The sequence below is a fragment of the Panthera uncia genome, chromosome D1 (genome assembly GCF_023721935.1).
Source record: "Panthera uncia isolate 11264 chromosome D1, Puncia_PCG_1.0, whole genome shotgun sequence".
Lineage (NCBI taxonomy): Eukaryota > Metazoa > Chordata > Mammalia > Carnivora > Felidae > Panthera > Panthera uncia.
Window position 1 is genome coordinate 107,383,609 of NC_064808.1, and position 26,102 is coordinate 107,409,710.

Consider the following 26,102-nt stretch of genomic DNA (forward strand, 5'->3'; position numbering starts at 1 on the left):
TGAAAATGGAAGAGAAAAAAGAAAGGGAAATGAAAATTCAGGCAGAAAACAGGAGGAGGAAGAGGCATTCCTGGTCATTAATGCTGCTCCGAAATAAGTTTAAACGATTCACAGAAGAAATGGAATTTTCTCCCTTTTTAAAACCATTCTACCTTTTGTAGTGATCTCTCCCTAAAAAAGGTTATTTCACAGTGAACCTCAATTAGCAAAGGCATTACCTAGATGCAAAAAGCCTATAAACACAGGTCCCAAATCACAGTGTAATGGGCTGGAGGAAAATTAGGGAGTGGGCCCCAATTCTGGGAACAAGTGTCCGATCTCAACAGTAAGGACCCAAAACAGGCAGTACTGCCTGTAAAAATGTTTTCTCCAAGTCAGACTGGCCCATTCCCACTTGACCTCTGGAAACCAGCATCTCTTTCTATTTGAAACTTTGGCTGGTGAGCACTGGATCACTGGATAGCTCCTATCCAGGTAATCCCCAAATATACTTTATTCCTGATCTCCCTACAGGGATTAGGACGATATTCCCAAGGAGCTGCCAAGAGTTCTACAACCCGAGTCTGTAATGTTGCACATTCCTGCAGTATACAGATTGGAGATTTCTCTATCCACCTTTTCTGCATGCTCTCAGAGATGTGAACAGCTACTTGACAGTAGGGGAACCAAGACATGTGCTATGCTAGTTCGAAATATGAATGCCTTGGGGCTCCTGGGTGGCTCAGTCGGTTGAGCGCCCCACTCTTGATTTCGGCTCAAGTCATGATCTCAGGGTTCGTGAGATTGCCTCCTGCAACAGGCTTCATGCTGAGCATGGAGCCTGCTTGGGATTCTCTCCCTCTGCCTCTCCCCTGCTCTTTCTTTCTCTAAAATTATATATATATGTGTGTGTGTGTGTGTGTGTGTGTGTGTGTGTATGTAATTATATATGTATGTGTATGTGTATACATATACATACATGTATACACACACACATACCCATAACATACACCTTTAATTACAACTAGTCTGGGGACACCTGGGTGACTCAGTCTGTTGAGCATCTGACTTCGGCTCAGGTCATGATCTAGCTGTCTGTGAGTTCAAGTCCCAAGTTGGGCTCTGTGCTGACAGCTCAGAGCCTGGAGCCTGTTTCAGATTCTGTGTCTCCCTCTCACTCTGTCCTTCCTCCACTCATGCTCTCTGTCTCTCTGTCAAAAATAAATAAACATTAAAAAAATTTTAAAAAAACTAGGCTGGAGGTAAAATGTAGTACATCAACACAATTCTGCACCTTTGGTATAGAAAATCAGAAGAGGTTCTTTTCACAGATGGCAAGTGACTATTTTTTGCAACACATTAACGAATAAAGTACAATAGTTAATACTGCTCATGAGCGATCTTAAAATGAAATGAGCGGAGTGATGAGGGCTTCTGCATCTGTTTTCAGAATAAGCTTATTTGAAAAATAAACTATGTCCGGAGTGCCTGTTATGTGTGCCTGCTGCCCACTATGGCAAGTCTTGAGAACTATATAAATGCAGCCCTTGCACTAAATAGTTCATAATTATACACGCATTTCTGCCTGCTCAGAATTCTCTAATGAACTTCGCTAATATTTACAAAATTTAGGAGCATACATATGCACCAGAGAGAATTGCTGGTTTGCTGAGAGGTATCTGCACCACAGATCAGGAATCCTAAACTCCCAAAACGCTGTGGCTCATGGGAGAACTAATCCCATGTGGCTCATGGGAGTTACCTAATCGTTCTGGTAATTCCTCATGCTGATCACAGTTCTCTCCAGCAGTCATGTTGAGTGACAGGGAAAATGAAGAATTCTATTTAGTCCTCGCTACCCTGTGGGTTAAAACTGAACTCTTGGTAGCACTTTCTAAACTTACAGTTTAATAATTGAGTTCCGAGATCAGGTACTGATGCCTGAAGAGGTTCAGCTTGCCTGTTCTAGAAATCAATACCATTGAACTGTCATTCGCCAACTTACCTAAAAATGACTCAAAAAGAAGTCCTCAGATTCTGTGATGAGCGCTGGGTGGTGTATGTAAAGGATGAATCACTAGATTCTACACCCGAAACTAACATTACACTGTATGCTAACTAACTGGAATTTAAATAAAAATTTGAAAAATAAAAAGTAAGACAGGAAGAGACAGAGATAGAAGGAGGGAGGGAGGGAGGAAAGTGGGGAAAGAAAGAGAGATCACCTGTTTAAGAATAAGAGCTGCGCACTGTTAATGGCTCAAATATGGAGCTCGACGACATACCTATGATGTAAGCTCACCCATGTGTAACTTCTCACCTTGTGTCCCCTTGCTGGTTCAGAACTCCTAAGAAGGCAGCTGATTGAAATTGACAAGAATTCTGCTCTAGAAGCTTCAGCAAACACAAATCTTTTCCATTTCAATAACCTGGTAGCTCGAAGGAATGAGCTGCCAAAGGACCAATGGAATGGAAAGGCACGTACACATTCCCTCTCCTGCCATCAGAACCATGCCAACAGTAAACTCTGGTCTCCTTCGGATTAGCTCCTTGTAAGAGGTGTTAGTTCAAAACATAGCCACTACCACCAAAACTAAAAAGGGGCTTTATTAGGACCCCAGATATGCAAAGAATTTGGTAAGAAAATAATCAATTCCGTTTTAGGCATGTGGTCTTTTTAACTCTCTGCTATTCAAGTTTTTTTTTAATGAATTGCTCTCTCACTGCAGTGAAGAGTATCCAAAAGATTTTATATATATGAGATATATATATAAAATACTTACAATTTATATATAATAATATATATTTTATATTTATATACATAATACACACACATAAATGGAGACAGATGGAGAGAGAGACAGACTTGCCTACATGTTTTAAAATTGATAATCCCTCAAAGAGACAAATGTTATTTCTGAAGATTCTATGTAAACATCTTTATGAATAATGACATTCTGTCATATCACAACCTGTGACATCTTCCATACTTTTCTAAAAGAACAATGATACTGATGGTTAATATTTGCATTGCATCATGTGTCTTAAAAACCATGTTTGCGTGTGTTAGGTGATCGCTGATCTGCCGTGGACTGAATATTTGCTGCATTTTTTTCTTCCTGAGATATCATGGCTCAGCAATAACTTTTTGTTGTTATTTATATTGGCTTCAGAATCTTTGAAATCTTCTTAACCTGCCATAAACGTCCATTTGCAGCATCCACCTGTCCATCCATATGTCCATCCGTCCATCCATCCATCCATCCATCCATCTATCCATCCATCCAACCAACCAACCAAATTTGTTGAAATGTGCTTTATGCAAAGCATCATGACTGAGGAGGCAGAGCTTGTACGTCTGGCTCTATGTGTTTGGAACTTCCTCATGGAGTCTCATACTGGCTTGGTCATGGGTGAATTACACCACTGGTTCAATCACACCCATTTAAGTAACTACACCATTGCAATCTTGACAAAACTCAACTGGTTTGTCCCTTAGTCAGTGCTACACACACACCCTATACACTTGTGTGATGACAGCGAATCGTGTACATTGGTTTCACAGGTACTACCACCCTTACAGTGTTTCAATGCTACACTTATTTTGTTCACATACGGGGTATACATCTGAGGTGAACCATAGAACATAACTTTGGTTTTGACTTGAGCACACACTTAAGCAATGATCCACCTCTGTTTTTGCAGGAGAAAAATGACTGCATTTGAATGTTTTAGTCAGTCTGACTCAATTTTATATCCACTTTTTATTGTCAGTCTTACCAAAATGACCTGTAAGTAGGAAAAATATACTATCATGGGCATTTGTGTTTCTTTCTCCCAGGATGACTATTCCTCATTTCCAAGGAAAGAAACCTATTCACAATGATGTCTTTTTTAGGAATTCAGAAACATATGTAATTGGATGAATTAAAGAGAGTCTCTTTTGGGCAGAATCTTGCTTTGAGAGGGAAGGTTAGTTTTAGTTCAAGTTCTTTAAGGATATGTAATGAAGAGTTGTTTAAGAAGGTAACTGCTAGGGGTGCCTGGGTGGCTCAGTCTGTTGAGCGTCCGACTTCAGCTCAGGTCATGATCTCACAGTTTGTGGGTTCGTGCCCCATGTCGGGCTCTGTGCTGACAGCCTGAAGCCTGCTTCAGATTCTGGACTCCTCTCTGCCCCTCCCTGACTCACGCTCTGGCTCTGTCTCTCAAAAATGAATAAATGTAAAAAATTTAACTCTGTCTCTCTCTGTCTCAAAAATAAATAAACGTTAAAAAAAATTTAAAAAAAGGGGGGCCGCCTGGGTGGCTCAGTCGGTTAAGCAGCCGACTGGCTCAGGTCATGATCTCGCGGTCCGTGAGTTCGAGCCCCATGTCGGGCTCTGTGCTGACAGCCCAGAGCCTGGAGCCTGTTTCAGATTCTGTGTCTCCCTCTCTCTGACCATCCCCCATTCATGCTCTGTCTCTCTTTGTCTCAAAAATAAATAAACGTTAAAAAAAATTTTTTTAAAAAAGGTAACTGCTAAAGTATCTCAGGTAAAAGCAGATTCCCACTTACATTTTTAAAAATTTTTTACCTTTTGTTAAGTAAATAGGCTCTACTCATGGTCATAAAACTTGCCATGATCTGGCATGAAAAATGAATTTTAAAAATGTGGCTCAGGGGACTGAGAGCTCATGCTATGAGGCTAAAGATGTCAACCTCATTTTCAAAATAAGGGGGAAAATATTCCCTTGTTTTGGATATTCCAGAGATTAATGAATAAATTATCATGGAGAATTTGGCTAAAATAAATATCTACATAAAACTGAGTAATAAGGATTACAGAGAGTAGGGGAAGGCAAAGATTCAGTTTCTTATTTTGTGGATTATAGCAACTGCCTATCAAGTGGTAGAAAGTGAGGACAATCTGCCTTTTTGAAAGTAAGGCGTCAAGGTAATTTACATGATAATGTAGTATCTTCTCTAGTTCAGGACTGAATTACGGTCTGTCTGAGTGTGAATTTTTCAATCATTCCCCATTTTTACATAATTTTTGCTCTCTGCTTCCTACAGATATTTCCACTGAGTTATGAAACCTCATAATATGATATTATGAAGAAAGTGGTGTTGATGTTAAATACAAGGATTCTTCTCTAGGGGACCACACTGATATTCTGGTAATACTGTACAGCCAAAATGCACATATCTGCACAGTACAGAGGTCTCTAGGAAAGCGCCCACCAGTTCTTTCCTAACCAGAGTACCTGTACATCACATTCTATTACAGTATACATATTTTAGGCTTCCAGTGACTGTCATATGTTTTAACTTAGGAAACTAAATTTTCCATTCTGTTTTAACCATTGGATGATCATTTAAAATTATTAAAATTAAGGAAGTTGAGAATCCATTTATAACTACAACCTGTCAAAGTCATTTGAAGGGTACACATTACCGAAGGCGCTGTAGAAATAAGTCAATTATTTTACTCTATTATGTAAATAAGAGTTTTTTCATTGCCTTTCTTCTATGCCCTCCCTAGAACACACACACACACACACACACACACACACACACACACATATATATAAAATCACAGCTAAAATATGTTCCTTAGTGTAGAATGGTGTCCCATCAATATAGGATCTTCAATAGATTTTGAAACCTTTGAGAATATAGCTGAGGCTTTTGCATAAATGGAAACAGAGAAAGCTGTAATGGTTAAGAAATTGACAAGAAATTTTAGTCACCATCTAATAGAAAAATAATGCTTTGTACTATGTCCAAGACTATTTGTGTTTTAGGTTTAGTTCATTATTTTTAATATTTGTGGCCGACTCCACCAATACCTCAGATCGTCTTCTTCCTGGAACCAAGGTGCACTACATTTCTGGGCCTAACTTGGTTACTGGTGACTGAGTGAATAAGTCCCGAGTGGAACGATGTGAGTCACTTGCAGGCTTGACCCACTTCACAGCTCAGGTGCACTTTGCACTTCTTCCCTGCCAGCTATAGGCTGATGACAGGGATGTGTTACAAGATGCTTCTACATCAAGATGAAAAGATCCTGGGTCCCCAAAGACCAAGTAGAGGAAAACCCCTTCCCCAATGACTCGAAAACCCATGTAGTTATGACTTCTCTTTTACTGATCCTTAAAAGTTTGGATCTTTTTGTTCATACAGTTTAGTCTATTCCAACCAGGGCAGAATTATATTGAATCCTTTATACCTAATATCCAAACACATTCCATATGCCAAGACCTGGCTCAAATCCAGAATCTTCTGTGCCTCTTTCCTTGATTCTTTTATGTTGATGTGGTTGACCTCTTCCTGATCGGATTTCTTGTACTAATCAATTGACTATTAATGGAAGTAAAACATCTACCTGTACGCTTATTGACCATCAAAACAAAAAGGGAAACATGGCCAGTTACAGTTTCTTACAGCCACTGGGGACAAAACATAACACTTCATGGCTGGAGGGAAAGCTTTCTCTAATGTTAAATTCTTAAGCAAGATGTTGCAAACATGGGAATTCATTTAGGGAAGGCAGTGATTTAATAGAAAATATCCTCCAAAACATGCCTAACGCAGGTGTTATTAACAGATCTAATAGTAAAGTAAGTTGTAGCATCTTTTAATTGTAACCAAGTTGTGGTTGGCATGTTTGCAGGATGCCAAGATAATACATATTAAATACGGAACTGCCCTGTTTCATTCAGCCTCAGTCCAAAGATCAGACCTGTCTGATAGCGCACTCTTGAGAAATTCTCCGTGAAATATAGTATCAGAGTTTTAAAAAATAAGAATTGTACACCAATTGATTGTGATTGCCATCAAGTCTGCCCATGATGGCAGCAAGTTCTGAGCTGTTGGTTGATGGTGAGTCCATTATATTAGAAAGCAGAAAAGCTGACGGCTTGACTGTTAATCTTTTGTGGACATCAAGGAACCTAATCTAGACTCTTCACTAATAGGAGGCTCTCAATGACACCTGTTGAGGGGCACCTGGGTGGCTCAGTCAGTTGGGCATCCGACTTCAGCTCAGGTCATGATCTCATGATTCATGAGTTCGAACCCCACATCAGGCTCACTGCTATCAGCACAGAGCCAGCTTCAGATCCTCTGGTCTCCCTCTTTCTCTCTGCCCCTCCCCCACTCTCTCTCTCAATACTAAATAAAACATTAAAAAAAAAATATATATATATATATTTAAAAATGACACCTGTTCAAACTGCCAGAATAAACCCCATCCCCCCCCCCCCCACACACACACAGAAATCTGGGTCTGCTGCAACTTAAAGCTAAAACTGTGCTTAAGACTACACAGTTCTTTAATACCATAAAATTTTATTATATGTCTAAGGCAGATGTTAATTCGTTTCAACAAATGTCTGCATTGGCATGTCTGGTTTGAACAATATAGATTCCTGATGACCTTAAATAAAATAATCACTTGGAAATACATCTCTTAATATGGGTTTATTGTATGTGAGCCAACTACAATTTGTATGATAATTAATATTATTTTATAATTGACTACACCAATCTTATGTCTGATAATATTTAAGTATGAGGATCAGCTGATGATGACACCACTGCTAATTGGTGTCAGAAAGATGTCATCGTCTATGGGGACTTGTCCACCTACTTATTGTAAGAAAAGTAGTCACCTCAGTTGTATAAAAGTCAGATTGTTATCAGATTGTGATGACATTGAGAAATTGAATTCGGTCTAATTTTACGACACAAATTCTGTACTACAATTTTTTTTTTATTATTTTTACATAATCTGTACACCCAACATGGGGCTTGAACTCCCAATCCTGAGATCACGATTCGCACACTTCACTGAATGAGGCAGCCAGGCGCCCCTAGTACAATTTCTTTTACATAAAAAGTGCACAGATAGCTTTGACTCTCAATTATATGTTAATTTTGTTTCTATTTGCTCTTCAAGTTTAAAGAATTTGCAAGTTAATTCTTGTAACTTTTAGTTTAAAAATTACTCAAATAAGCTTGAGATAATCAATGACTAAAAAGCAAAAAAACAAAACCAGAATCAGACCTATAAACCCCCAGAACAAACTGATGGTTGCCAGGAGGCTGGGGGTGTGGGGTGGGCAAAATGGGTGAAGGGGAGAGGGAAGTACAGGCATGTGGGTGTGGCCTGAGTAAGTCATGGGGATAAAAGGCTCAGCATAAAGAATACAGTCAAGGATATGGTGATAGCATGCATGCTGATAGATGGGAGCTACACTTGTGGTTTGCAAAACATAACATATAGAGATGCTGAATCACTGTGTTGTGCACCTGAAATAATGTAACATCGTATGTCGACTACCCTCTAATGAAAACTAAAAATAAATGAAACTAAAAACACTTAAGAGACTTATCTACCACCAAAAGAACAATAAAAATTATCTTTAGTTTTTATCAGATGTAGCCTCTAAGTAATAATGTTTCTGTAAATTTAACTTGGGAAGTTGAGATAGAATTTCTACAATTCTCACATACCAGCACTTCAAAAACTATTTTGTAAATCCTAAATCTTATAGACTTTGTCTCCAGGCCTTTCTAAATTTAGTAGTTTCTATATTGTAATGGTAACAAACAAAATTAGCTGAGCACAGCTGTGCTCAGTGAAGTATTACCCAAGGTCCAAGCCTGCCCAGGGCACATGTAATTCTTCCCTGCAGCTGTATTCACTACTCGTCCTCTGGGTCCGTTGCTAATAATTTTTAAGTTGTCCTTTTGTTATTTCAGTGGCCTCAAGCTACTTTTAATTTCCATTCTGGTTCTGTTTGTGCATCTTTAAAATATTTTATGCTCTTAATTAGCATAAATTAATAATTCCTGAACTATTTTCCTTGAGTAATTTAATTTAAAAATTTATGTGTGTGTGTGTTTATTTACTTTTGAGAGATAGAGAAAGAGAGAGAGCTGTCAGCACAGAGCCTGATGCAGGGCTTGAACTCAAGAACCACGAGATCTTGACCTGAGCCAAAGTCAGAGGCTTAACCAACTGAGCCACCCAGGTGCCCCCTCCCTGAGTAATTTAACAACAATCCTAAAGTACAAAGCTTCTTGTACAATGTAGAGAGGCAGGTAGTTGAAAATTTACTGAAGGACATTATCCTCCAGAGATCGTGTAGGAAAGAATGAACACCTGCAGGTAAAATTAGAATGCATAATACCTGTTGGTGTTTCTGTAAATTAAGTATGGCTCTTACTTATAAAAGCATTAGAGAGAAAAATCTGAGAAAGTCCCATAATCCTATCATTTTGCCAAATGATTTCATTTTGTGAATTTCCTTTCTGTGTCCATATGCACAGGATTAAATGTATTCAGAACAGTTTTTTCTATATATTACATTGCAGTAGCAACCTGTTACTTAGTAGAAGAGGTTTACTCAGATTTCTAAAGATAAACACTTATTTCTCCATCTCCATCATGAAATTCAACAGCTCATCACATAATTAAAAAAAACAGTAATATTTACCTTTCTACAGTATTTCTAAATTTAATGTATGGTTTCTCTTTACAAAGTCATTTTTCATTGCTCTTTTAAAAAATGTTCTTCTTTCTTTCTTTCTTTCTTTCTTTCTTTCTTTTGTGTACTGTGTTCACATTTTATGGGCATCCACTAGTTATGAGGAATGGCCTGAGGCCAAAAGGACTTTTAAATCTGGACTATAGTGATTTATTTATAGATAACTCATTCAAAGCTTTTTCTAGGTTAAAAAAAAGAAAAGAAAAAAAACTCATCTAAAGGAAAATGTAGGCAGTAAACTCTTCCATATTGGTCTTAACAATATTTTCTTAGATAGGTCTCCTCCAGCAAGAGCAACAAAAATAAACAATTGTGACAATATCAGGCTAAAAAGCTTTTCCACAGTGAAGGAAACCATCAATAAAATGAAGACACAAACAACCACATGGGAAAAGCTATTTGCAAATTATGTATCTGGTAAAGGGTTAATATGTAAAATATATGAAAAACTCATACAACTCAACACCATAAAAACAACCAGATTAAAAAATATGCACAGGATCTGAACAGAGATTTTTCCAAAGAAGACCTACAGATGGCCACAGACGCAACAAAAGATACTCAACATCACTAATTTTGAGGGAAAGGCAAATCAAAACCGCAATGAGATATACCACTTCACACCTGTCAGGAGGGCTAGTATCAAGAAGACAAGAGACAGCAAGGGTCAGGTAGGAAGTGGTTAAAAGGGAATCCTTAGGCACTGCTGGTGGGAATGTCAACTGAGGCAGCCACTGTGGAGAACAGTATGGAGGTTCCTCAAAAAGTAAAAATAGAACTACCATATGATCCAGCGATTCCACTACTGGATATTTATCCAAAACACCCTCAAAAACATTAATTCTGAAAGACATATGCACCTGTATGTTCACTGCAGCATTATTTACAACATCCAAGATATGGCAGCAGCCCAAGGGTCCGTGGATAGATGAATGGAATAGGAAGATGTGGTGTTTATATACAAGGTAATATTATTCAGCTATAAAAAAGAAGGAGATCCTGTCATTTGTGACAACCCAGAGGGATGTGTATTGAAGGTAATACGCTAAGTGAATAAGTCAGATAAAGAAAGATAGATAATATATGATTTCACTTATATGTGGCATCCAAAAAACACAAGAAACAAACAAAACAACATAGAAACAGTCTCATAAATACAGAGAATGAACTGGTGGTTGCCAGAGGGGAAGGAAGTAGGGAATGGGTGAAATAAGTGATGAGGATTAAGAGATACAAATTTCCAGTTATAAAATAAATAAGACATAGGGAAAATAAAGTACATCATAGGGAATAGTCAATAATGTTGTAATAACTTTGCATGGTGACAGATGATAACTAGACATTGTGGAGAGCATTTTGTAATGTATAAAATGCTGAATCATTATGTTATAATCTGAAACTAATATAACATGTACATCAGATATACTTCAACAAAAAAAGAAAGAATCATAAACCCCTAAAAATAAAAGGAAAGAACAAATCTATATTAAAAAGATTCACTTGGGGTGCCTGGGTGGCTCAGTCAGTTAAGCGTCAGCCTCTGGCTCAGGTCATGATCTCACACTTCATGAGTTCCAGCCCCACAGTGGGCTCTCTGCTGTCAGCATGGAGCCTGCTTCAGATCCTCTGTCCCCCTCTCTCTCTACCCCTGCCCCACTTACATGCTCTCTCTCAGAAAACAAACTTAAAAAGAAAAAAGATACACTATATGTGGTAAAGGGACCAAATGATGTGATTTTTAAAAAATTATGCTCAACAATAGAACTGGCTATTTGTGTTGGTATAATTTTTTTTATTGGGAAGTAAACATGAATTGACATTGTAATTTTAAAGCAGGTGGTGGGAAGTTTTGCATCATTTATCCCTTTTCCATTGCTGTCATATTTTCTCATCCCAAATACGATTAAAATGTTAGTAAACAAAAAGGCTGACAAAGCATGGATAAGAATATAGCTATAGGGGCGCCTGGGTGGCTCAGTCGGTTGAGCGGCCGACTTCGGCTCAGGTCATGATCTCGCGGTCTGTGAGTTCAAGCCCCGCGTCGAGCTCTGTGCTAACAGCTCAGAGCCTGGAGCCTGTTTCAGATTCTGTGTCTCCCTCTCTCTCTGACCCTCCCCCATTCATGCTCTGTCTCTCTCTGTCTCAAAAATAAATAAACATTAAAAAAAAAAAAAGAATATAGCTATAGATCTTTATACTTTGCTTGTGTTTGTCTTCACTATCTTGAAGGTTTTTTTTCTGTATCTAGACAATCTGCTTTTGACAGTTTAACATGAATTAGATATTCCAGTTCTTTATCATGGAGGGAAAAATCCATCCTCCTCTCCAATGTCAAGATGTTGGCCATGGAGATACATATACCAAAATATGTATTCATTTGGTGAGATTGGCATTCTTGAAAAATGAGAGTCAAGTGAACCCATTTTTGTAATTACTCATAAAAACGACTATTTACTTCAATGCAATGATATATAACCCCTAAAATTTATGTATTTAAAAATTGAATCTTCTCAAAAAAATGCTGTGACAGGTAGTAGCTACACTTCAGAGTACGACATAATGTACACAGAAGTTGAATCACTATGTTGTACGCCTGGGACTAATGTAACATTGCAGGTCAACTATACTCCAATAAAAATTAAACAGTAATAAATATACTAAATTAAAAAACGCTGTGATAAAGGAAAAGACGCCCTTACTTTTATTTCTTGCCAGTTATTTTCACAATAGTTTACATTTAATTTTCACAACTTTGCAAAGTAAGTATTGTTGTATGCCCATTTTCAGATGGTAAAACAGCCACTTACAGAGGTTTTCATAGTTTGCCCAATATCCCAGGCTGTGGTAAACTGCCTCACCAAGAGGGCAGGGAGCCCTCAAGACCCACCTGGTCCGGTCTGGTTCCAAACCCTAAGGACAGGTGCCACATGTTAGAAATGTAGCAACAAGATTGCCTTCTTACGTCTAAGCCAAGGAACATGCTAACCAAGGTTTACTTCTCTGAAACAACCTCTCTTCCCTTCCCTATATCACCTTCCATGTAATAGTGAAAGAAGAGTATTTTGTTTCCAAAGAATGGCTGTTATTTTGTTCATTTTCAGATTATTTCCCAAATGGTGTATATAGATAAACTCCATATAAATTAAGTTCTATAACATGAGCAAAAGTTTGGGCAAACTAAAACATGCATATGCTGTATCACACAAAAGGAACAATTTTTTCGTCTCTTTATAATTTTATCTTTGAACGCAGCTTTGAACCAAAGTGAACACATTTGAGTTACACATATGAGATATATTTTGTATGTTGTGGGGATGATTCTGTGTGCTTCAGCAATGGTTCCATATATTGGGATTTATGATCTTCAAATAAATAGATTATTTGATGTTTATTTCACAATGTGGCCAAGAAAAAGATGTTTTATGACAAATAATTATGAGATCTCAGTACTGATTACTTAGTTTTTGCTTTCCTAAATATGATGACAAAGAAAAATGAAAATATAACCTACATATGTGTTCACTATCAGCTAAACTTAATCCACTCATTTGCTGTAAAAGAAAAATCCACATACAGAGTATACAGTTTACAATAGTCACCATTGCAAGAATTTCAAAGAATTCTCTAAGAATCCTATGAGGTCAGTCTTCTACTCCATTTTTTTTTCCTAGAAAAAAGAGGCTTATATTTGTACCCATATTCAAGGTCTGCAGATTTGTTTTTGACTAACTAGTCGCCCTGGAATTTGAACCCATGTCTAATGGGTCCAACACCTATTCTCCCTCTCCAGATACTGCAGCGTAGTAATGCATGAGAGGTACCTGTAAATATTTCCTATGTGCACAGAATAAAAAGTAAGCTAACTTTAGATTAGCTGACATGATGAATTTGGTTTTAATTATCTCCCAAAATGACATTATAATTAAGTGTAAACTTTGAGAAATAAGATGTAAATGGACCTCTTCATAATTTTGCCCGTTATTTCCCGGACCCAAATATTAAAGAATCAGACTTCAGCAAAAGCATCCTAACTGGAATAAAACTCTATTTCTGCTTTATCTACTACAATGGTGTATCTTTGCTATGATTATGCTTTTCTTATTATAGAAAATAAAAGCATTAAAAAGCGTGATTAGAAAAGCTTTCTTGTAAAGCCATAAAATATTTCCTGATTTATACAGTTTAATCATTCATGACTTTTTTCAAAATTTCAAAATGTTTCCTTTGGAGTATTTTTATATTGTTCCACATTCCTTTTGCCAGTTTCAAATAGAAAACTTTTTGACATAGTGGGCTCGGGGGTCAGAGATTTTTCTGATATTAGTACTCTGAGCCACAACTCATTTTACGGTCTTGTCTATGACATAACCAAGGCCAGCACTGCCTCCTACAAATCCCTAAAGCTACAAAGAGCAAGAATTTACTACCAAGAGTAAACCAGGGAGAACAGGACTGCTTATCTATTGGTCCCACATCTCATGAAGGTAAGTATTCCAAAGTGAGCTGGCCTGCCAGTGTGAAATTTGTCAGTCAAAAACTAGCTTCCCCGTGGATACATCTGATAAACAATAAAATAAAATAAAATAAAATAAAATAAAATAAAATAAAATAAAATAAGATAAGATAAGATAAAGTACAACATAAAATAAATAAAATACATCATCGGTAAAGATGTGCTATATGTTTTAGAGGGAAGTATTAATAAATCAACAGTCTTTCCAAGTCAGAGGATGATTCTCACTAAAACTTGGTCTCCTGCTCTGGTTAATAAATGGCAAGATTATCCACCTGTTGTGCAGCCCACAAATTGGGGTGTCTTTCTTTTATCTCTTTTTCTGTGACACATAACACTGTAATAATTAGAATGTCAAGTGATGACTCCACACCAGAACATATTAAAACTTGAGGAATTTCATAGGATTTCTAGAACAGCTACAGCATCTACCCAAACAACATAACCTAAAGCTTATCATTATTTGCTTGACAGTGCTTCCCAAGCAACTTAACATACCAAATAAAAAGGCCTAATTAGTCAAAAAGATGTCATTTACAATTCATATCTCCGGAAACTTTGTTAAAAATCCCACAGAGTTACAAAGCACATGCCTAAATAGGATTGTAAGTCATTACCATGGGTGACTTTCTTTAAATCTCCTTCACTCTCTAGAATACACCACCTAGGGGCGCTTGGGTGGCTCAGTTCGTTAAGTGTCCTAGGCTCAGGTCATGATCTCATGGTCTGTGAGTTTGAGTCCCGCATCGGGCTCTGTGCTGACAGCTCAGAGCCTGAAGCCTGCTTCAGATTCTGTGTCTCCCTCTCTCTGACCCTCCCCCGTTCATGCTCTGTCTCTCTCTGTTTCAAAAATAAATAAAACATTAAAAAAATTTTTTTAGAATACACCACCTTAAATACTGTTTTATCAAGTTTTGTTGACTTGCTATTTTTCTTACAGTTCATTTCTTTCACCTCTACCTCCACTGTTGGTATCGTAACCCAAAGCATCCTCAACAGCTGTCCTTTTCTGTCCCTCACTGTGTCTTTGACAATGCTTCCTAATTTCAGGGTCTGATGTTGTCACATGTGGCAGAAATACCACAGAAGAAATGCTGTACCCTTGTGCCTTCCACAGGGTAGAGGTACATGATGCTGGCAGGTCTTAATAACTGGTGATGTCAACTTCAGTCACTGGGATAAGATGGTGTCCACCAGATTTCTCCAGGGGCAAGTTACATTCCCCCCCCTCAATTATTAAGAAGTATTTTGTGGAGAAATACTTAGAGACAACTCAGATATCCTGTTTCTTATCATAGCTTCACCTATTAGTTTTAGCATCCATCAATAATTCTTTCCTGCAACAATTACCATATTGTTTGCTTACCCGTGATTTTCTGTTTGCATCCTTTCTTCTACATTATTCATTGCAACTATATTGTAGACAAGGGCTGTCTCTTCTCCCCTATTTACTTATTTATTCAATTCTTTACTGGTGACATCATTTGGGACTCATGGATATTTACTTATTCTTTGGTTGTCTAACCTTATGACCATTACTTGTTCTTTGTTGTTTTGTTCACATTGTCCCAGATTTTGGCCATTGGTAGCTTCTGTAAGTTGGCTACTGAATCCTTTGCCTCATGCTTTACCCAATCATTTTATAAACATTTCCTTGCTTTCTGATACAAGATGATCTTGCCTCATCCTATATTTTCTCTGTTTTAGCCCTGTAACCATCCATTTTTCTTTTTTTTAATGTTTATTTATTTTTTGAGAGACAGAGAGAGACCGAGCATGAGTGGGGGAGGGGCGGAGAGAGAGGGTTACACAGAATCCAAAGCAGGCTCCAGACTCTGAGCTGTCAGCACAGAGCCTGATGCGGGGCTTGAACTCACGAATCACGAGATCATGACCTGAGCTGAAGTCAGACGCTTAACCGACTGAGCCACCCAGGTGCCCCTGTAATCACCCATGTTTCTAAAAGTCATTGTCCTTTAATTGTAGAATGCTATTCAGGAATTAAGATCTGGATGCCAGGTGTCTTCATTGCCCCTGGAATGTTCTTGCCTCCAGATCCTCTCAGTAGACAGAGCTAGGAAACACATGTATGGACACTCAACACACACATACATATTATAATTATTTCTATACCTAAGGTTCTGTATATATATTAAAGCCATGGGTTCATACTTACACCTCCAATTTTAGGGCTCTTTCTAGCATTTCCCCTTTTCTTATTTGTAACCCGACTCTTATTACCTACAATATATTTATCTATCTGCTAAATCTTAGTGTGCACATAGTATTTCAGAATCTCTAGTCAATACGTTTGTTAAAAACAAATTTATACAATATAGTGTATGTGGTGGGGGATATATCTGCATATGGTATGCAATCAAAATATTGTCCCTCACATCACTTAATTAGTGTCTTCTCTACCCCCTTCGATATAGTTATGTCATTCATTTATAACACCGTTAGGTAAATTTGTTATTTTTTTGTATTCTATTTTGGGTTCCCCTACATCCTGGTCGGTTTTATTTATTTATGTTTTGGGGTATGTCCTAAAAGACAGTGCTATACAGAAAACTAAGAGAAGTTTCATTCTGTTCACATTCTTGAACTGCCACTCCTACCCAACTTATGTGGGCAACCGATCTCATTAGTTTCTGGTTTATTTTTCTATATTTCTTTTGAAGACATTAGTGGATAAATGTGTATTTTCTCATTCTCCCTTTTTCATTACATAAAGAATAGCACATTATGGACACTTTCACAGTGTATTTCTTGTTTGTTCATTTTTTTTTTTTTTGGTGAATATACAAATAGCCTTGTATTTAACAATACAAAATAAATTATCTGTAAGCATGAACAATGGCAGTGATAGATCATTCTATATTGTTAAATGAAGCTAGTAACTATGGGTATATTGAATTTCTTAACATCAGCCAGCCTGTTCAACTTCTTTAACTGACTTCTCTAAAATTACTGGTAGGGGCGCCTGGGTGGCGCAGTTGGTTGGGCGTCCGACTTCAGCCAGGTCACGATCTCGCGGTCTGTGAGTTCGAGCCCCGCGTCAGGCTCTGGGCTGATGGCTCGGAGCCTGGAGCCTGTTTCCGATTCTGTGTCTCCCTCTCTCTCTGCCCCTCCCCCGTTCATGCTCTGTCTCTCTCTGTCCCAAAAATAAATAAAAAACGTTGAAAAAAAAATTTAAAAAAAATAAATAAATAAAATTACTGGTGAGAAACATTGCCTCAAGCACCCTGTCATAGTTTATTAGTAATGGTGAAGCACTATTCTAGAAAGTAGAACATATCCTCCCTGACCATTCCACCTGTTCCATGGTCCTTCTCTTCAGCACCCGATAAAACAGTTCTTATTAACTTGGTTGGATCAATGATTCATTTCTCCATCACATTCACAAAATCTCCAAGCAGAGTATCAGAACCAACTTTTGAGAAACTTAGCATAATTATCTCAACTATCAATGATCCTACAACAGCTACTTTCTTAGTAATGACCTTTGTAAGCATATTTTTAAACGTTTATTTCTTTATTTATTTTGAGAGAGACAGAGAGACAGAGAGAGACAGAGAGACAGAATCCCAAGCAGGCTCCATGCTGTCAAAGCAGAGCCCGAGGCATGGCTGTATCCCACGAACCATGACATCATGACCTGAGCTGAAATCAAGAGTTGGACACTTAACTGACTGAGCCACCCACACACCCTGTTTGCAAGAATTTTGAGTGTTCTTTTAGTAATTTCTATATCATTGAAAATATCTTCATTTGCTGGAATTAGCAAGTCTCAGGCTGGAATGCACTGAAGAATAACACAACCCCCTCCCAGAACAACGCCTTCTTCAACAGCTTACATGTAGTATTGAGGGCATGTGCAGGTCTTTCTTTTCATTCACTTCCACATCACTTGTCCCACCAACCTGCAGCAGAGCTACTCGATCTGGAAGTTTTTCAAGATATTCATTCAATTTTTCCTTTTCATAATTACCAGTTATGATATGTAACTGCTCAATGATTTCTTGAATAAATTTTTCAATTTGAGTCTGTTATCTTTTCCCTTCAAGCACACTGGCTAATTTTTGGTCACAACAACATCTCTATCCAACTTTTCCTAAGTGTGTGACTGAGCATCATCAAGATTTAGGGTCAACCTTTCTTCTCTGAACACTGAACCACCAGCATCAATAGCCATGTGTCTAAGTAGGTTTTTCCATTGTCACCAGACTGCTATAATCTGAAAACCAAGTTTTAGACTATTCAAAATGGGTGTATTTAGAGCTTCTCCATTAACATCTTCAGTAATTATTATGAAGGGCTTACAATAAGCATTGACAATTTCAACTGCAGATATAATGGAGTAGACACCAGACATTTTCTTTTCACCCAATAGAACACAGGCATTCACATTTCTGAGCTTCTGATGTATACTAAGTATGAAGAAACATAATCAAACTGCAATCCAGTAATTTATAATTCATTATTCAGTGTTTCCCATCTTTTGGTGTCTTTACATCCTTCCTTTCAATCTTTTTCACTGTATAAGAAATGATATTGCTCATTTCTTGGTTTGCAGAAATAATAGCAACCTAAGTGATTTCTCTGGGGCTCAACACAGGTTTGAACTGCTTCTTAAATTCATCAATCACAGCATCTACAGCTAACACCACACCTTTCCTAATTTCCACTAGATTAGCACCTTGGCAAACCTCCAAGCCTTCCTTAGCAAGAGAGGATACTGATGTGGTAGCAGTGGTGGGGGATCTCTGGTCTTTTCCTTTGTGTTAGTGGCAACATCTTGAACAAGTCAAGTCCACACATTGTTATCTTTATCCTTTAAGTCAATTGAGACTGATACTCTGGGACTACTCACTCACTAATAATCACTCCAGCATCAGCTCAAACAAACTCACTCACTAATCATCACTCCAGCATCAGCTCAAAGCATTAAGGCTCAGATACCTGCACCAAATTTTACATCTTTGGCATAAGCCTGAGTGAGATGAGGAACCATTGCCTGCACAGTGGCCTCACCTGGTGAGGCTGTGGGCGTGCACCTGAAGAGGCAAGGGAGGCAGTGCTCAGCACACAGAGCAATCAATCCATGCCCCCTCTCTGAGCTATGTCACCGTCTGTGTCACCCAGTGGCTTCCATCCCTTTCCTGGTGGCCCAGGCCTGGCAATCTGCATGCACCATGCATATTTTTGTTTTGAATGTTAACAATAAGTCTTGGAAATGTCCCCATATTATTTCACTCAGGTCTTCATTCTTTTTCAGTTTCTTGGTACTCTACTGTGTGGATGCATCATACTTTAATCGAACACTATCCTGTGTATGGGCAATTTAATTGCTTCTGACATGAAACAAATCAAATAACCCTGCAGGGAAGAACCTTGTGTAAATATAGTATTCGAGGAGTACCTTTCAGAACAGATTCCTAGTAGTGGGATTGCTTGATCAAACCATACACACATATAAAGTTCTGTTATTAAACTTCCACCAGAAGGACTGTGCCTGTTTGCATTCTCACTAATAATATAGGACACTCCCTGTTTAGCCACAGCCTCACCAAGAGGATATGTTGTCATACTTTTTAATTTTTACCCATCTGATCACTGAGAAATGACATTATTTTAATTTGTATTTTTCTAAGTATGTTTGAACTTGAAAAGATATGTATACTTAAGGGCCATTTTTATCTTTTTAATATGTGTGAGTTTGTGCTGATGTCTATTTCATACTTTCCATTGGTTTTCAGTTTCTTTTATTTTAAGAGTTCTTAATATATTGAGATTATTAGCTCTTTGTGTTACATGCTACAAATATTTTCTTCTAGTTTATCAATTATCTATGATATTGTGAAGACATTCATCCCTGTGTTCTTCTAGTTCTTATATGTTTTCATTTTTTATGTTTAAATTCTTGACCTCTGGAGTTTACTCTGGTATATCTTACAAGAACTGTATCAAAAATTTTTTTTCCAAATGGTTACTCAGATGTTCTACAACCATTAGTTAAAAAGTCCATCTGGGGTGCGTGGTTGGCTCAGCTGGTTAAGCCTCCGACTTGAGCTCAGGTCATGATCTTGCAGTTCTTGAGTTCAAGTGCTGCATCAGACTCTGTGCTAACAGTGCATAGCGTGGAACCTGCTTTGAGATCTGTGTCTCCCTCTTCCTCTGCCCCTCCCCTGCTCATTCTCTCTCTCTCTCAAAAATAAGTAAACATTAAAAAAAAAAGTCCATCTGTGTCCCAGTAATAACCCAAAGAGAGTAGCTGTATCATAGAATATGTTCCTTACATACTTAGATCTATTTCTGGGTTTTCTACTCTGTTCCCCTGGCCTCACTGTCTGCTTATGTGTCAGTGCCACACTAATTTAATTATGGGTACTTTGAAGTACACCTTTATACCTTTATATCCAGGGGAAGGGGAGGGGCTCATAGCTTCTCATAGATTTTCTTTTTCAGTGTTTTCCTGCTTCTTCTTAAATGTTTTTCCATATGAACTTGATTATCAGTTTGTCTTATACCACACACACACACACACACACACACACCCCAACTGCTCGTGTTTTGATAAGGACTGAGTTACGTTTATAAATTAATTTAGGAAGAACTGAAATTTTTATAACATTGCATAATCTAATACAAGAAAAGGAGATGTCTGTCCACCTGTTCAAGTCCTCTTCTGTGTCTTTCTGTTTTGTTTTAAAATTTTCTTCATGAAGTTTCTTATCACTTAAATACTTCATCTTCTTTGTTGGAGTTGTTATAGGGTTTTTTTCCCCCCACTTATCCACATCTTTCTTAGGCTGCTTGAGAAACTCAGCAAATACCCATGTCCTCCTCCAAGGCTCTCTCTACATTGGATCCAGAGTTATCTCTAAAAAATGTAAATTTGTTCATTTTCTTTCAAAGATTTTGAAAAGCTTCTGCATTTATTAAGATGAAGACCGAATTCCTAATTAGGCCCACCCAGTCCCCCATCTTCTGGCCCTCACAGACGGCCACTTTGTGGGCTTTAACCACACTGGCCACTTTTCTTTCTATGGGGCCTTTGCCCCCTCCCTGCTCAGGCTATAGAGCTTGAAGAGCAGAGCACCTGCCCCAGCCCCTCCAGTCAAGGTCAGGAAAGAAACCTGGAGAGTGAAGACATGGGCGGCCACGGTTGAGAGAGGAATCCCAGAAGTCTGGCTTCTCATGCATTTGGAAGAAAACACGTATATGTGAGTGTGGATGCTGTGGAAATAGTAAGAAGAACCACCCCCCCCCCCCACACACACACACACACAGCAACAATGCATGGAACTGTACTATCAGGTGATGGTGACCCCTTCTAGGGAAGAAAAGGAGAGTGGTGAGTGACTGCCTATTCTCTCCAGCAGCACCCGGAAAACTGAGACAGGACCTCTGTGACTGGGGGAAGGGAGGAGATCTGCAAAGAGGCAGGTAAGAGTATGAATGAGCATGGAGGGGATGCAGTTCCTGCTTCTTCAGGACTTCAGGCGGAAGCCCTCCCATGAGCCCCTGGATGTCCCTCACCTGAGGGTCTCTCTACCTGGTCTGCAGGCACCCTCAATGCCCCAAGTGTTAATCACACACTGAGTAGGCTCTTTGGGTGCGCCCCTAAGTACAGCAGCTGAGAGGCCCAAAGCAGGCCAGGGTCTGTGGGCAACGGAGAAATCACAAATTTGAGCTACAGTGCCACCTTCTGGAAAATTACAGAGAGCTTTCTAGTAGCTAGGTGGGAGAATACATAAAAAGACATAAAAGACATAAAAACTAATTTAGAATTCTGCCAGGGGCACCAGGGTGGTTCAGTCAGTTAAGCCTCTGACTCGTGAGTTTGGCTTGGGTCATGATCTCACGGTTCGTGATTTCGAGCCCCATGTTGGGCTCTGCACTGACAGTGTGAAGCCTGTTTGGGATTCTCTCTCTCCCTCTCTCTTTGCCCCTTCCCTACTCATTGTCTGTCTCTCAAAATCAATAAATAAACTTAAAAAAAAAAAAAAAAGAACTGTGCCACAAGAGGGAGCAAGAAGAGTGGAATTACCCTTACAAAGACTGAAAACCCCAGGTAATAACAGCACCATTGAACAGAATACCCCTCCCTACCTAGAGGCAACTAGGAGAGAATTTTGCTACTTCAGATGCAAAGGCAGCAGTGTTAAAGATACAAGAAACATGAAAAACCAAGAAGGCATGTTATCATCAAAAGATAATAATAATTCTTCAATAACTGAGCTCAACGTAATGACATTTTATGAACTAGCTGATAAAGAATTCAAAATAGCTGGGGTGCCTGGGTGGCTGAGTAGGTAGAGCACCCAACTTTGGCTCAGGTCGTGATCTCACGGCTCGTGGGTTCAAGCCCCACATTGAGCTCTGTGCTGACAGCTCAGAGCCTGGAGCCTGCTTCAGATTCTGTGTCTCCCTCTCTCTCTGCCCCTCTCCTACTCACACTCTGTCTCTGTCTCTGTCTCTGTCTCTGTCTCTGTCTGTCTCTCTCTCTCTCAAAAATAAACATTAAAAATTTAAAAAAAAGAATTCAGAATAGTTGTTTTTGAAAAACTCAGTGAGCTACAAGGAAACTCAGAAAGGCAATTCAACAAAATCGCAAAAAAAAAAAAAAATGCAGAAATTCTGGAGCTGAAGAATGCAATGAATGAAATTAAAAATGCATCTGCAGTGAGCATAACAACTGGAAGACAGAAGAGGCAACTCGGAGTGTAGGAGTTTGTAAATAAATCATTTAGAGGAGAACAAAGAATGTTGTAGAAAAGAGTATCTATGTGATCTATGGGATTTCATCAAAAGAACAAATATTGGGGCGCCTGGGTGGCTCAGTCGGTTAGGCGTCTGACTTTGGCTCAGGTCATGATCTCTCAAACTCAGGTTTGTGAGTTCGAGCCCCACATCAGGCTCTGTGCTGACAGCTCAGAGCCTGGAGGCTGCTTCAGATTCTGTGTCTCCCTCTCTCTCTGCCCCTCCTCTGCACGCGCTCTCTCTCTCAAAAATAAACATTGAAAAAAAAATTTAAAAAAAAGAACAAATATTAGGGTAATCAGGGATCCAGAACAAGAGAGGGTAAAGGAGGCTGAACATTTATTTAAAGAAATAATATCTCACGACCTCCCAAGCCTTGGGACAGAATCGGGCATCCAACTTTGTAAAGCTAATAGATCACCTTATTATCTCAACGCAAACAACCTTCCCTAAGACACATGATAACGAAACTGCCAATAACCAAAGATACAGAGAGAATCCTAAAAGCAGCCATATATTAAGAGATTATAACCTACAAAATAATTCCTATTAAACAATCAATATAAATGAATCAGTATCATGTATGAAATAAACATACAGAAATCAGGAACACTAACAATTATACAACAATAACAAAACATCTGAAAAAGAAATTAAGAAACTATGACATTCACAACAGCCTCAAAAACAATAAAATATTTAGGAATAAATTTAACCAATGTCAGGAAAGAGGTGTATAATGAAAACAACATGACTTGAAGAAGACACAAATAAATGGAAAAATACCCTGTGATGTGGATCAGAAAAAATAATGTTGTTAAAAGGCACATAGGACTCAAAGACATCTATAGGTTCCATGCAATTTGTATCAAAAGTCCAATGGGATTTTCCAAAGGAAAAGAAAGAAAACTCTCCTAAAATTTGTATGAATCCACAAAAGACCCCAAGAGCCAAAACAATCATGAGAAATAACAAAGCTGGAGGCATCACACTTGTCGATTTCATACCATAGGCCAATGGAACAGAATCAAGAGCCCAGAAATAAACTCCTACATCTATTGTCAACTAGTATTTGACAAGGAAAGCAGGAACACTCAATGGGGAGAGGATAATCTCTATAACAAATGGTGCTGGGAAAACTCATAACCACATGGAAAAGCTTTAAATTGAACCCTGATATTATACCACACTGAAAAATTTTCTCAAAATGGGTTAGAGATATAAACATAAGATCTGATACTGTAAAACTCCTAGAAAAAAAACATGGAAACCCCTTTAACGTTGGTCCTGGCTCCTTGACGCTCGTGTTGATTGCTGTACCCATTCCCTCATTTCTCTCTCTCTCTCCTCAGGCCTCCCCATTCCTGAGACATAGCAATATTGAAATTAGGCCAGTTAACCCTACAGTGGCATCTAAGTGTTCAAGTGCAAGGATGAATCACATTTCTCACGTTCAATCAGAAGATAGAGACGATTATGCTCAGGGAGGGGGGCATACAGAAACCCAAGATGGGCCAAAAGCTAGGCCTCTAGTGCCACACAGTTAGTTAGCCAGGTTGTGAAGAACAAGAGAAAGTTCTTGAAGAAAATGAAAAGTGCTACTTCAATGAACACAGAAATGATTTAAAAAAATCAGCCTTCTTACTGATATGGAGAAAGTTCTAGTGGTCTGGATAGAAGAAGAACCAGCCACAACATTCCCTTCAGCCAAAGCCTAATCCAGAGCAAGGCCTTAACGCTCTTCAGTTACGTGAGGACCGAGAGAGAAGAAGCTGCAGAAGAAAAGTGTGAAGTGAGCAGAGGCTGGTTCGTGAGGTTTAAGGAAAGAAGCCATCTTTACAACATAAAAATGCAGGTGAAGCAGCAAATGCTGCTCAGCCTACGGTGAGTTGTTATTCAAAAGGCCCAGCTAAGGGAACTAATGAAGGGGACTACGCTAGACAAAAGAGTTTTGATGTAGATGGAACAGCCTTCTCTAAGGAGAAGATGCCTTCTAGAACTCTCCTAGCTAGAGAGAAGTCAATGCCTGGCCTCAGAGCTTCACAGGACAGGCTGACTCTCTTGTTAAGGGTTAATGCAGCTGGTGACTCAGTGTTGAAGCCTATGGTCATGTTCCACTCTGAAAATCCTAGTCCCCTCCAGGATAATGCTCAGTCTACTGTGCCTCTCTCCTATAAATGGAGCCACAAAGCATGGATGACAGCACATTTGTTTACAACATCATTTACTGAATATTTTAAGCCCATTATTAGGACCCAGTACTCAGAAAAGACCCCTTTCAAAATGTTATTGCTGATTGACAATGCACCTGGTCACCCAAGAGCTTTGATGGAGATGTCCAATGACATCAATGTGGTTTTCATACATGCTAACACAACACCCATTCTGCAGCCCATGGGTCGAGAAGTAATTTCAACTTTCAAGTTCTGTTGTTTAAGAAATACATTTTGTAAGGCTATAGTTGCCATAGACAGTGATTCCTCTGATGTGTCTGGGCAATGTAAATAGAAAACGTTCTGGAAAGGATTCACTTGTCTTGATGTCAATAAAAACATTCATGTTTCATGGTCAAAATGTCAACATTAACATAAGTTTGGAAGAAGTGGATTCCAACCCTCATGGACGACTTTGAGGGATTCAAGACTTACATGGAGGAAGTCACTGCAGATGTGGTGGGAACAGCAAGAAAAGGAGAATGAGAAGTGGGGCCTCAAGATGTGACTGAATTGCTTCAATCTCGTGATAAAACGTCAGCAGACGAGGCATTGCTTCTTATGGACAAGCAAAGCAAGTGGCTTCCTGAGATGGAATCTACTGGTGAGGATGCTGTGAAGACTGTTGAGATGACAACCAATGATTTAGAATATGACATTAACTAAGTTGATGAAACAGCAGCAGAAGTTGAGAAGAGAGATTAATTCTGAAAGAAGTTCTGCTGTGGGTAAAATATATCAAACAGACTTGCATTCTATAGAGAAATGTTCATAAAAGGAACCGCCAATCAATGGGGCAAGCTTCACTGCTGTCTTATTTCAAGAAATTTCCACGGCCACCTCAGCCTTCAGCAGCACCACCCTGAAGGGTCAGCAGTCCTCAACATCAGGCAAGACCCTCCACCAGCAAAAAGATTCTCACTCATGGAAAGCTAAGATGGTGGTTAGCAATTTTTAGGAATAAAAGTCTTTTAAAATTAAGATATGCACATTGCTTTTTAGACATAATGCTATTGCACACTCAATAGACTACAGTATAGCATAAACATAACTTTTATATGTATTGGGAAACCAAAATATTTATTTGACTTGCTTTA

The 26,102-nt window shown here is 38.7% G+C and overlaps 1 protein-coding gene and 1 pseudogene across 2 annotated transcripts in view; both read right to left on the reverse strand.

Annotated features, from left to right (window-relative positions):
* Window positions 1-26,102, reverse strand: part of GRIA4 (glutamate ionotropic receptor AMPA type subunit 4) — a 394,136-nt gene that overhangs the window by 268,974 nt on the left and 99,060 nt on the right. The window lies entirely within an intron of this gene.
* Window positions 17,243-18,290, reverse strand: LOC125910489 (60 kDa heat shock protein, mitochondrial-like; annotated as a pseudogene).